Source organism: Procambarus clarkii, chromosome 46 (genome assembly GCF_040958095.1).
Source record: "Procambarus clarkii isolate CNS0578487 chromosome 46, FALCON_Pclarkii_2.0, whole genome shotgun sequence".
Lineage (NCBI taxonomy): Eukaryota > Metazoa > Arthropoda > Malacostraca > Decapoda > Cambaridae > Procambarus > Procambarus clarkii.
Window position 1 is genome coordinate 16,215,603 of NC_091195.1, and position 12,931 is coordinate 16,228,533.

The 12,931-nt window shown below is 50.9% G+C and overlaps 1 non-coding gene across 1 annotated transcript in view; it reads right to left on the reverse strand.

Annotated features, from left to right (window-relative positions):
* The window catches only part of LOC123770444 (uncharacterized), a 157,232-nt gene that overhangs the window by 60,299 nt on the left and 84,002 nt on the right, over positions 1-12,931 (reverse strand). The gene's annotated exons all lie outside the window — the stretch shown is intronic.

Sequence of the window (12,931 nt, forward strand, 5' to 3'; positions counted from 1 at the left end):
ACACAAAACATGATGCACCCCCGGCCTGACCAACCAAGCATCAACCACCCATGGACCCCTCCGGAACGCAGCAGTCTCATTCTTCGCCAGAAAAGAAGGAGACGGCTGCAAACGAACAAAACAATCACCACGACCAAAAGAGCAGAAACCCCTGCGCCGGAGGAGAGCATGAAGCTCCCCTACCCGACCCCCAGAGGCCAAAGCCAACAAGAAAAGTGCCTTGGAAAAACAATCCTGGACCGAAGGGGCCACAACGAAACGAGGAGATGAAAGGAAAGCGAGCACTCTGTCCAAAGACCAGGACGGCTCAGGCGACGCATGAGCAGGCCGGAGGTGAAACAATGCACGAGACAGCTTGCGAAACGGCGCAGACGTAACATCGATACCGAAAGCAAGCTGAAGCGGCTCCGCCAGCGCCGCACGATACGAAGCGACAGTGTTAGGCATAAGATGACGGTCCTGAAACAACCACGAGAGGAAGGACAAGACCACCCGAACAGACAAGGAGCTAACACGACGAAGACGCAAAAAGAAACGGAAGGACCGCCAGGAAACTTCATACTGCTGCCGAGAAGAAGCCCTCAGGTGGGACACCAACAAGGAGGCCACCTGTTCACCATAGAGATGATGATAGACTCGAGTCAAAAAAACCATACGCGAAGACTCGAGGAGAAGATCGAACCAGCTACGTGACGTACCGGCCCGATCTGCTGAAAGAGGCGGAGCCGAAGGGAAAACCCTCGGGTTCGGACACCGAGCAACCAGCGCCTGAAACCAAGGCTGGGCCGGCCACCAAGGGGCCAGAAGGACAACTCTCCCCCGGTAAGTCTCTAAGCGAGTCAGGACCTGGAGCAACAACCGAACCGGGGGAAAGAGGTACAGGAACCCCCATCTCGACCAGTCTAGCCGAAAGGCATCGACCCCGACGGCCTCACAATCGGGGAAGGGCGCCGTATAAACGGGAAGACGCCGCGACCACGCCGACGCGAAGAGGTCCACTTCGGGGCGCCCGAACGTCTGGCAAAGCCAACGGAAGGACTCGTCGTCGACCGTCCACTCCGTGGAGAGGGGAACGAAGCGAGACAGGGCGTCGGCCAAGACGTTGGACACGCCCCGTACGTGAACCGCCAGGAGAGCCAAACCCCGAGAACTCAGCAGACGAGTCACCCGAAGCGACCAACCCCAAAGAGACAAGGACCGCATCGAACCCCCGCGGTTCAGGCAATGAACCACTGGAGAGCAGTCCGAATGGAGCCGAATCGTCGATCCGCGGGCCACCCGATTCCTCCCCAGAGCAAACCACACTGCCGCGAACTCCCGCACCGTGCTGTGAGCTCGACGGAAGGACGGATCCCAACGCCCCTGGCCGGCCTGGTGAGCACCGGTCACAAAACCCCAGCCGAAAGACGACGCATCCGTGTACACATCGAGCGAGGGCTCGGGTAGGCGCCAAGGCACTGAACCCCGAAAAACCCGAAGAGGAAGCCGGTGACGCAGCAACCGACGCAAGTCCCCCGGGGGTCGAACTCTGCGATCGCGAGAGGCGGAAGGGGGAATCCCGAAGGAACCAAAACAGCCGTCGAAGCCAAACCCGACCCGGCGGGTAGACCACCATCGCGAAGTTCAGGCTCCCGCACAGCCCCTCGAGCAACCGCCGGGTGACCCGAGGGCCCTCCAGAAACAGACGAAGGCGGGACCGCAGCCGCAGGAGAGACTCCGGAGGGAGAGACAAGGAGGTGGTTCAAGAGTCCCACACGAGACCCAGCCAAGTCCGAACCTGAGAGGGAACCAGATGGGACTTCCTCCAGTTCACCAAGAACCCGAACTCGGCGAGCTGGGAAAGAACCAAATCCCTGGCTAGCAAGCAAGCTGACTGGCTGGGAGCCCAAACCAGCCAGTCGTCGAGGTAGGCCAACACCCGAACACCTAGGAGACGCAAACGAGCCACCACAACCCGTGTAAGGCGCGTGAACACGCGAGGTGCCAGGTTCAACCCGAACGGGAGACAACGAAAGCGGTAACTCAGACGCCCCACAACAAAACCGAGCCAGTCCCTGAACCGCAGATGAATCGGGACATGCCAATAAGCGTCCCGGAGGTCCAGGGACACCATCCAAGCTCCCGGCTCCAAGAGGAGCCGAACCTGAGACAGCGTAGTCATCCGAAAGGAGGGGCAATGAACCCAGGGGTTCAGACGGGACAAGTCCAGAATGAACCGCAGGTCCGTGCAGTCCCGTTTCGGAACCGGAAACAAACGGGAAACCCATCTGAGGGACGACGTCGTTTCGACGACGCCCAAGCGTACCCACTCCAAGACGACTCGACAGAGCGCAGGGAAAGAAACCTGCCCTGCCAGCCCCGACCCTCCAAAGGGGGGTGGGGCCACCCAACGCCACCGCAGGCCGCGAGACATGACCCGAAAGACCCACGAATCGTGGGACCAGGCGCGGGCGAACAGCGCAAGCCGCCCCCCCATCGCCCCGTCAAGGGGGCAAACCGCGAAAGGCCCGGCGACCCTTACGAGACCCAGAACCCCGCACAGCGTGAACACCGCGCCGACCAGACGAGGAAGGGTCCACAGGAGGAGCCAACCCCAAACCTGACACCAGAGGCCTACCACGACGAGAGGAACCCCGAGCCCTGGCACGACCTTTCTGGGAAGACCCACCCCGGGACCCCCGGAAAACCAACAAGTCCGACATCGGACGACAAGCCGCCAACGCAGCCTGAATAAACTGCGCCACGGCCGACTCCGCAAACAGGAGAGGACAAAAAGGTGAAGAACGCCTAAGAGCCAGAGCCCAAGCAGATTCCACGGAGGAACCCAGCACCGCCTGCCGACACGCGAGACGGGAAGCATAGAACAGGGAAACCGCATCCCGCAAAATCGGCGTGAACAGCTTCAACAAGGCAGCCGACGAACGCGCAGCCGAGGACAAGGTGCCGGACCCCGGGACGGACCCAAGCATCCCCACATCCTCCATGAGCCAATCCAAAGACAGCTCCAGGAGGGAAAAGAACCGCAAGGCCGAACACAAAAGGCCCCGGGCGCGCAAGTCCTCCGCAACGAGCGCCGCCGAAAGGGAGGGAACCTGCACATGGAGCTGAATAACACCCACATCGCGGGGAAGGGCAGGGGCAAACAAGCACTCATTCAGGTACTCAAGTTCACCCCCCAGGAAAACCTGAAGCACCGTGGAAGCTTCCCGCCACTCCAGCGTGCGGGAACGACAGAAGGAATGCCAGGAATCCAGACCAAACAAGGGGCAGTCTGCTAGCCAGGACGACTCCGGAACCTCGTAACAGAGCCAGAAAGGGAACGAAGTCCCAAACCTGAACGTGGACGGATCCATTTCCGAGGCATAATCCGGGTCACGCAGGAGGTAAGCTGCAAAGGCCGCTCGCACCACACCAGGTTGGATGCGATAAGCCGAAAACCTCCGGAAGGACGGAACCGACGTACCCGGGGGAACACGGAACCGAACCCGGGGAGGGGCCGACACCAAATCCAACTCGTACGCAGAGGGGGGAAAAGACAACCCCACTCCTTGTAACAATAAGCCCCGCTCAGTGGGAAGAAAAACCCAGGCGGGGTCCAGCGGGGCCCAAGGCCCCCAAGTCAGCCCCTCCCCAGCCTCGAGGTCCGTCACCACAGGACCCGAGGCCGAGTCCTCTCCCCAAGACCCGACCCCACAAGACAAGGACGGAGCAGCCGGAAAAGCTGGAGGAAGGGGGGCCCACTGGTCAGACCCTGAAGCTTCGGCCGGGAGACAAGACTCGAATGCCTCTGCCGCCCCCCCGGAAGGGGCAACCCCCGAAGCTGCCCGAGTCTCGAGATCAAGTAACCCCTGCTCCGACCCCGAAACCCTCAGACGCTTCGGGGCCGGAAGCAGGGGCGGGGGACCAGAACGAACAGAAGGGGAAGGACGAGGAGGTGCGGACTGAACCAGGATCGAAGCGACCCCCACCCCCAAGTCCGGGTCTCGAAAAGCAAAGCGGGGCAGCCCCGGGGCATCCGGGGAAGCAACCAACCGAGCGCGTTGCAACAGACGAAACCTAGACTGCAACGCACGTGCCGCCTGTACCCGAATAGAATCATCAGAGGATTGGGTAAATTGAGTCACAAGCAAGCAGCAACACTCACAGGACTCAGGGTCGAAAGTATCACCGACCCAACAGGCAGCGTGGCAGAGGCAAAAACAATGAGGGTCACCCTGAGACAAGGGGACCAAGCAACCCTCAAACTCGCACACAGCGAGTGGGGACTCCGGGGTCACATCCATCGGACCCACGCGCCCCCTAGGGGATTCCCAGGGTCCTGCGTTTACTTTAAGAGGACTCGCGCTCAGGTAGTCCCAGGCAGGGTGCTGCAAACCGGCGCCCAAAACTACCAAGCAAACTTCTAAAGCTGAACCCCAGGGACGTGTACACTCACGGGGGCCTAGCAGGGGGCGCCACCAAGGAGAACAGTGGAAGGCCAAAAACAAACTGAATAAAATGACAGAACCCCCCACCAGGCAAAAACAAAAAGAAAAACAAAACCCCGCAAGAGGACAGCGAACCCCAAGGAACAGAGCCGGCCGCGATGTCGGGAAATACAAGCTGAGCAGCACCCTGCGCCCCTACCAGTGCAAACTGCCTCTTACCTGCCGGTAACAAGGGAGAACAGAACACCCAAGAGCCCAACAGGCGGCCGAAAAACCGAAAGGTAAAACGGACCAGCAGAGGCAGACCCCGAGGAACCTGTGGAAGGTGGCCCCAAGCCCCAAGGGCAGTACTTACAGGGCACCTAGGGAAGGCAGCCCTAGGCGCATGCAGCCCGAGTACTGAAGATAACTCCTGGCTCTCGCACCCACAAAACTAACACCACACGCAAAGCACAGTGCAGTAGCGACACCGGAGCCAGAGCACACGACCATCGCCTATAGCATCAGCCTCAAGAACTGAGGTGTGGGTAGCCGGCGCGGGGGGTCTGGGGCTCCCCCTTCCCCCTCCCGGGGAGGGGGGAGCTGCGCAGACAGCGGCGCGGCAGTGTGTGACGTCACACTAGTTTGCTTGTTTTCGGTTGGGGAGTTCTATCCACTAGTTCGGTTTTTGGTAGCAATTTTAACTAGAATAGGGGTTTGTTTTGGGGCGCTTACCTTTCTGGGTGCCTGTTCCGGTCGATGGCAGACATAGAATGCTTCCAACTACACGGGGGCTTCTATAGGCCATTGCTCCCCTTGCCTCTCTGAGGGGGCCAGGTTCTGGCCGTGGTCCCCGGTAGGCCTAAGAACTCCATACACATGACTGATGCCAAAGTCTGACATTAGCATATCAGCCTGGGATAGCTCCGGGGAGCCGACGGGGCTCCCCCCAGAAAATGCTACAATCTTCAGTGTCCGGAATTCCATGTGAGAGGTACAGAGCGTTATAGACGGGAAGATCAATATGACACTACTGGAAATTTTTTAGAGGAAGGCAGAAACAGAGTAGTAAATATAAGAGAGAGGAACAGTCAGATGGAACCACTACAGGATTACAGAGGGGAACGGAGATACCCACAAGACTGGAATTCAAATTACCAACAAGCACACAGGTACTACACCAGACAACACCCGTCCTACTACCAAAACTGGACGAATCACTTCCAAAACGACACACCCTGGACGCAAACACAGTGGCCTCCTTATCAGAGCCTCAGATATTAACACCAAGTAAGGCTTCCAGCACTTCCACTAACACGATAACATCATTTATATTTGCCAACATCCAGGGTATAAAAACACGCAAAACCAACAAAGTTCAATTTATTGATGGTCTCCTTCATGAGGCAAATGCAGTGTTTGCAGCCCTAACAGAAACCCACACAAAGGACTACCATGATGGTGAAATATGGATCTCAGAGTACAATCTTTTCAGATGTGATAGGAAACACCGGCTTCAGGGTGGGGTCAGCCTCTACATCAAAGACACACTCATCTGTACTGAGCTGCTAAACACCTCAAATGATATGGTGGAAGTGCTGATAATCAAAATAGAGATTTTAAATGTAGTTATTGTCCTTGTATATAAGTCACCGGAGGCAAACCCTCAGCAGTTTAAAGACCAACTAATGAAAATAGAACACTGCTTGGAAAACCTCACAAATCCAGCTCCGAACATCATCCTGCTTGGGGACTTCAACCTACGGCACCTGAAATGGAAGCACCTGGCTAATACAGTAATATCAGAAAGAATACCAGGAAGTAGCCTAAATGAACAGGCACATGCAAATGACCTGCTACGGATGTGCGACAGGTTTGCCTTAAACCAGCAAATAGTAGAACCAACTAGGAAGGAGAACACGCTGGACCTCATTTTCACTAATAATGATGAATTGATCAGGAACATAATGATTACAAATACCTGTTACTCAGATCACAACTTAATTGAAGTTATGACAACCATGGGGAGTAGACCTTCAAAACCAGTCCAGATTCCCGGTGGAGGAGATTTCAGCAAATTCAACTTCAATAATAAACAGATAAACTGGGAGCAAATAAACCAGGACTTCACAGAAATAAACTGGGAAGAACAGCTAGAAAATGCAAACCTGAACCAGTGCCTGGAAAAAATAAGCTCAGTAGCACTAGAAATATGTTCAAACCGCATACCTCTAAGAAAAAAGAGGAAGAGATGCAGATTGGAACGGGAACGTCGTTCCCTATATAGGCGAAGAAAACGAATCGCGGAACAACTTGAGAGTCGCACCCTATCTCAAGAACGGCGAAGAAGGTTAGGTAGAGAAATAGAAACAATTGAACGGAAGCTACAAGAATCATACAAAACCCAGGAGAGGCAAAGAGAGCAAAAGGCCATCAGTGAAATAGAAAGAAATCCGAAATATTTTTTCTCCTATGCAAAATCAAGATCAAAAACCACATCTAGTATCGGGCCCCTGCGAAAGGGAGATGGAACTTTCACCGATGACAACAAAGAAATGAGCGAGCTACTGAGGACACAGTACGACTCTGTTTTCAGCGAGCCATTAAACACACTAAAGATTGATAACCCAAATGAATTTTTCATGGATACGATACCAACATCAAATCATATATCAGACGTCACCCTATCACCACTGGATTTTGAAGAAGCCATAAACAGTATGCCTATGCACTCTGCACCAGGCCCGGATTCTTGGAACTCCATATTCATAAAGAACTGTAAAAAACCACTATCGCAGGCCCTCCACATTCTGTGGAGACAAAGCCTAGATACTGGCGTTATTCCTGATATACTAAAAACAGCAGAGATAGCACCACTTCATAAAGGAGGAAATAAGGCAGAGGCAAAAAATTACAGACCGATAGCGCTAACATCGCACATCATAAAAATTTTTGAGAGAGTGCCAAGAAGTAAAATCACAAAATACATGGAATCACAGCAACTCCATAACCCCGGACAACATGGTTTCAGAACAGGGCGCTCTTGCCTGTCGCAGTTGCTGGACCACTATGATATGGCATTAGATGCTATGGAAGACAAACATAACGCGGATGTAATTTACACAGATTTCGCAAAAGCTTTTGATAAATGTGACCATGGTGTTATTGCACATAAAATGCGTTCAAAAGGAATTACCGGAAAAATAGGCAGATGGATCTACAATTTCCTGACCAACAGAACCCAATGTGTAATAGTCAACAATATAAAATCCAGCCCATCAACCGTGAAGAGCTCAGTCCCCCAGGGTACTGTGCTTGCTCCAGTACTTTTTCTCATCCTCATTTCGGACATAGACAAGAACACAACCTATAGCACTGTATCATCCTTTGCAGATGACACTAGGATCTTCATGAGAGTAGGCAACATAGAGGACACGGCGAACCTCCAGTCAGATGTAGATCAGGTCTTTCTATGGGCTACAGAAAATAATATGGTGTTTAACGAAGATAAGTTCCAGCTCATGCGCTATGGATAAAATGAAAATATAAAAACGGAAACCACGTACAAAACTCAGGCAAATCATAACATAGAACGAAAAGGCAATGTAAAGGATCTGGGTGTACTCATGTCGGAAGACCTTACCTTTAAAGAACACAATAAAGTAGCCGTCACAACTGCAAGAAAAATGACAGGTTGGATAACAAGAACTTTTCACACTAGAGGTGCTATACCGATGATGATACTTTTCAAAACGCTTGTGCTCTCTAGAGTGGAGTACTGCTGCACAATGACAGCACCTTTCAAAGCTGGAGAAATTACTGACCTGGAGAGCGTGCAGAGATCCTTTACTGCTAGAATCCACTCAGTAAAACATCTAAACTATTGGGACCGACTAAAGAACCTAAAACTGTACTCCCTTGAGCGCAGGCGGGAGAGGTACATAATAATTTACACGTGGAAAATATTAGAGGGGCTGGTCCCAAACCTGCACACAGAAATAACATCACATGAGACCAGAAGACATGGCAGGATGTGCAGAATACCCCCGTTGAAAAACAGAGGTGCAACTGGTACTCTGAGAGAGAACTCTATCAACATCAGAGGTCCGAGACTGTTCAACACGCTTCCACTACACATAAGGGGCATAACTGGCCGACCCCTCACAGTGTTCAAGAGAGAACTGGATAAGCACCTCCAAAGGATACCTAATCAACCAGGCTGTGACTCGTACGTCAGGCTGCGAGCAGCCGCGTCCAACAGCCTGGTTGATCAGTCCGGCAACCAGGAGGCCTGGTCGACGACCGGGCCGCGGGGACGCTAAGCCCCGGAAGCACCTCAAGGTAACCTCAAGGTAAGGTAAGGTAACATGGATGAAAAATTTCCTAACTGACAGAAAAATGAGGGCCATAATCAGAGGCAAGGTATCGGATTGGAGGAATGTCACGAGTGGAGTACCTCAGGGTTCAGTTCTTGCACCGGTAATGTTCATTGTCTACATAAACGATCTACCAGTGGGAATACACAATTACATGAACATGTTTGCTGATGATGCTAAGATAATAGGGAAGATAAGAAACTTAGATGATTGTCATGCCCTTCAAGAAGACCTGGACAAAATAAGTATATGGAGCAACACTTGGCAAATGGAATTTAATGTGAATAAATGCCATGTTGTGGAATTGGAGAACATAGACCCCACACAACCTATAAATTATGTGAGAAATCTTTAAAGAATTCTGATAAAGAAAAGGATCTAGGGGTGATTTTAGATAGAAAAATGTCACCTGAGGACCACATTAAGAACATTGTGCGAGGAGCCTATGCTACACTTTCTAACCTTAGAATTGCTTTTAAATACATGGATGGAGAAATACTAAAGAAATTGTTCATGACTTTTATTAGACCAAAGCTGGAATATGCAGCGGTTGTATGGTGCCCATATCTTAAGAAGCACATCAACAAAATGGAAAAGGTGCAACGACATGCCACAAAGTGGCTCCCAGAACTGAAGGACAAGAGCTACGAGGAGAGATTTGAGGCATTAAATATGCAAAAACTAGAAGATAGAAGAAAAAGAGGCGATATGATCACTACGTTCAAAATAGTAACAGGAATAGATAAAATTGATAGGGAAGAATTCCTGAGACTCGGAACTTCAAGAACAAGAGGTCATAGATTTAAACTAACGAAACAAAGCTACCGGAGAAATATACAAGAATTCACTTTTGTAAACAGAGTGGTAGACGGTTGGGACAAGTTAAGTGAGAAGGTGGTGGAGGCCAAAACCGTCAGTAATTTCAAAGCATTATATGACAAAGAGTGCTGGGGAGACGGGACACCACGAGCGTAGCTCTCATCCTGTAACTACACTTAGGTAATTACCCTTAGGTAATTACAAGTAAACGTAATACTACTGCCGCGCCGCTCATTCCTCCCCTCCCCAATAGGGGAAGGAGGATCCCGGACCTCACCACGCCAACTGCACAGCACTCTAGTTCAGAAGCTAAGCTTCAACCAATGCGAAAAACTGCAGACCGGTGGGAGGGAGGGTTGCCAGGGAGCCTCTGGGGCTCACCCAGAAAATGGCGTTTCATTACATTCAATGCTGGTTTTCTAAGGGGAGCCTCTACAGCTCCCTGGAGCTACATACCCAAAGAGAAGAATAAAGAGAAGGACTTACCCAGGAGGCGGCCGCCACAAACTGCTCACAGGGACATTCACCAAATAACGGGCAGCCAGGACCTTGCTCGACCTCCAAAATCCCCGCGCCCGAATATTAGCCCAAGACATGTTACCAAACACGGCAGCCAAAGCTGCAAACTTCCGAACGTCATAGGCGCGAGGATAGGCCGCAGGCTGGCTACACTTAATAGCCCTACCAGGACCTAAGTATAAACCTACCACCAGGACCAAAAGAGCAGAAACCCCTGCGCAGGAGGAGAGCATGAAGCTCCCCGACCCGACCCCCAAAGGCCAATGCCAACAAAAACAGGGCCTTGGAAAAACAATCATGAACCAAAGGGGCCATCAAAAACCGAGAAGAGGAAACATAAGAGAGCACTCTGTCCAAGGACCAGGACGGCTCAAGCGGCACATGAGCAGGCCGGAGGTGAAACAAAGCATGAGAAAGCTCACAGAAATGGGGTGGAGGTGACATCCACCCTGAATGCAAGCTGGAGCGGCTCTGCCAGCACCGTACGATACGAGGTGACAGTAATAAACATCAAAGATGGTCCTGAAAAAAAAAATGGACAAGAGAACCCGATCCGAAAGAGAAGACAACCTACGAAGAGCAAGAAAATGGAGAAAAGAACGCCAGGAAACTTCATGCGGTCGCCGAGACGAAGCTCGTAGGTGGGACACCATCAACGAAGCCACCTGATCACCATAGAGATGGTGATACACCCACATCAAAAAGGCCAGAAACGAAGAGCAGAGCAGAAGGCCGAACCAGCCAAGTACCGGACTGGTCCGACCTGCCGAAAGAGGCGGAGCTACGGGAAACACCCTGGTTCGAACACCGAGCAAGCAGTGCCTGAAACCAAGGCTGTGCCGGGCACCAAGGGGTCACGAGGATTACTCTCCCTGGGAAGGACTCCAACCGAGCCAGAACCTGAAGCAACAGCTGGTACAGGAACCCCACCTCGACCAGTCGTGCCGAAAGGCATCCACCGTGAACGCCTCACAGGCGGGGAAGGGCGCCACATAGCATGGGAGACGATGAAACCATGCCGACGCGAAGAAGTCCATGTTCAGGAGTCCGTACGTACGGCAGAGTCAACGAACGAATCGGCGTCGACTGTCCATTCCGTGGACAGTGGAATGAACCGAGACAGGCCATCTACCAGGATGTTGGACACTCCCTGGACATGAACCACATGGAGAGCCAAACCCCGAGAATCCATCAGACGAACCACTCAAAGGGACCAACCCCAAAGAGGCAAGGACCGAAGAGAACCCCATGGTTCGGGCAATGAACCACAGGAGAACAGTCCGGATGGTAGAGCCCCAAGTGACCCGAACCCTCCGAAGCGCAAACCAGACCCCCACGAACTCGCGACCTAGCACGTGGTGGCATGGCAATCGCGCCTCAGTTTACCAGTGCCTCGCGCCCAGTGACTATCCCGCCTGAATTCTTCGCAAGGATTTACAGTTTTTTTTCGGATTTTTGGCAATTTGAACATAAAAGTTGTTATTATATATCTTGCCATGGGTCCCAAGAAAGCCAGTGGTAAGGTTCAAGGCAAGAAATCACACGTGAAAATGACCATAGAAGAAAAACAAGAGATCATTCGTAAACATGAAAATGGTACACATGTTGTTGAACTAGCTAGGCAGTATAACAAATCTTCATCAGAGGAGAAAGAGGCGACAGTAGAGGATGTCCCTTCCTCATTAATTTAGAAAATGTGTGCAGTATGGGAAGAACTGCAAAGTTTTGCTAAAGAGAATCACCCAGATAAAGCTATAGCAGGCCGTTGCATTGATCTTATGTGATGTCTCACTACAGACAAGTGTTACAAAGAATGGAAAAACAATCTTCAAGAAAAACAATTTTCAAAAACAATTGAGAAAATCATGCACCTTCAGCCCCTTCCAAACAGTAACTCCTCTCCTCCTCCCCCCTCCTCACCATCTTCCATACGCCAACAGGCATCATCAGCAAGGGTAAGTAATAACTTGTACATACATTTGTAGTGAAGATTTGGGTGAATTAGGTATAAAATTTACTTTGAAGTGAAGTTTTACGGAGTCAGGAACAGAATAATTCATTTCCCATTATTTCTTATGAGGAAATTCACTTCGGTTTACAAATTTTTGGGTTACGAACTGTCTCCAGGAACGGATTAAATTCGTAAACCGAGGTGCGCCTGTGTAAGTGAAGGCAATTGAACTGAAATGATCCATTTGAGCAAGATTCCACTGTAATTATAAGAAATAAAATTCTGTTAATAAGACAGAACAAAATTATTCAGTATTAAAATCTGTATTGAACAAAAATTAGTTTCTTAGGTTTAAAGTTACAGCAAAATAATGTCGTCCCTTCACTTTCTAGTGTGTGGTTTGGTCAACATATTTCAGCCACGTTATCGTGACTCCTCGTCTGCATTTGGTCAACGTTATTATAATGATTACTCTTCAAGCTAACTTCAAACGGAGAGGCATCTTTTTCCATCATCTGAGACACCAACTGAAATGCAACAAACTAAAACACTTCACCACTGGTGTTTCAAAGTGTTGTACGACAAGAGAATGCTGGGAAGACGGGACACCACAAGCGTAGCTCTCATCCAGTAACTACACTTGGGTAATTACTTCGGTAATCACTGGGATATGCTAGTAGTATATATATATTGTGTTACCTGTGAATCCCCTTGACACCCTGACAAAAAGACAAGCATACTGGTGGTGGGGTCGTATTCTTGAAGCAATGTATAAGAAATCAATATAATTTCTAAAGCTCTCAGAATACTTTTTTTTTAAGAGTCTGTTTTTAAACTTCCTGATCCAATGCAACTTACAA